The sequence below is a fragment of the Danio rerio genome, chromosome 22, assembly GCF_052040795.2.
Source record: "Danio rerio strain M-AB ecotype USA chromosome 22, GRCz13ab, whole genome shotgun sequence".
NCBI classification, from domain to species: Eukaryota; Metazoa; Chordata; class Actinopteri; order Cypriniformes; family Danionidae; genus Danio; species Danio rerio.
In genome coordinates, this window is record NC_141042.1 from 38,332,501 (window position 1) to 38,333,664 (window position 1,164).

Sequence of the window (1,164 nt, forward strand, 5' to 3'; positions counted from 1 at the left end):
AGGGAATTAGCAAAAAAGAAAAAAAAATTCAAAGGGAGGGGGGGGGAGGCTAATAATTCTGACTTCAACCCCCCCCCTTCTTTTTTTTCTTTTTAAAAATTTCCCAAATTATGTTTAACAGAGAAAGGAAATTTTCACAGCGTGTCTGATCATATTTTTTTCTGGAGAAAGTTTTCTTTGTTTTATTTCGGCTAGAGTAAACGCAGTTTTAAATTTAAATTTTAATTATTAGCCACTTTAAGCTATAATTTTTTTCGATAGTCTACAGAAAAAAACATCGTTATACAATAACTTGCCTAATTACCCTAACCTGCCTAGTTAACCTAATTAACCTAGCTGGACAGAAGTGTCTTTAAAAATATCTAGTCAAATATTATTTACTGTTATCACGGCAAAGATAAAATAAATCAGTTCTAAAAAAATATGTTATTAAAGAGAGTTATTATGTTTTATGTTTATGTATTATTATGTTTAGAAATGTGTTGAAAATCTTCTGTTCGTTAAACAGAAATTGGGGAAAAATAATCAGGGGGGGGGGGGTAATAATTCTGAATTAAACTGTATATATGCTGTTTTTACAGTTCTTTTTTGGTGCACAAAAGCGTTCTTGGAGCTTTGTATGATTATACCAATAAAGTCACATGGACATTTTGGATGATGAGAGAGCTCCAGAATTCCGTCTATCTTCATTTGAGCTCAGCTGGATTCAGATCAGGTGACTGACTTGGCCATTGCATACCATTCCACTTATTTCCCTTTAAAAACTCTTTGGTTGCTTTTCAGTATGCTTTGGGTCATTCTTCGTCTGCACTGTGAAGCGCCGTCCAATGAGTTCTGATGTATTTGGCTGAATATGAGCAGAAAATATCGCCTGAAACACTCAGAATTCATCCTGCTGCTTTTGTCGGCCGTCACATCCTCAATTAATACAGGAGAACCAGTTCTATTGACAGCCATACATGCCCACGCCATGTCACTACTACCACCATGCTTCACTGCTTAGGATCATGAGCAGTTCCTTTCCCATACTCTTCTCTTCCCATCACACTGGTGCTGGTTGATCTTGATCTCATCTGTTCTTAGGACGTTGTTCCAGCACTGTGAAGGCTTTTCTAGGACTCTAGTCTGGCCTTCCTGTTTTTGAGGCTCACCAATGGTTTACAT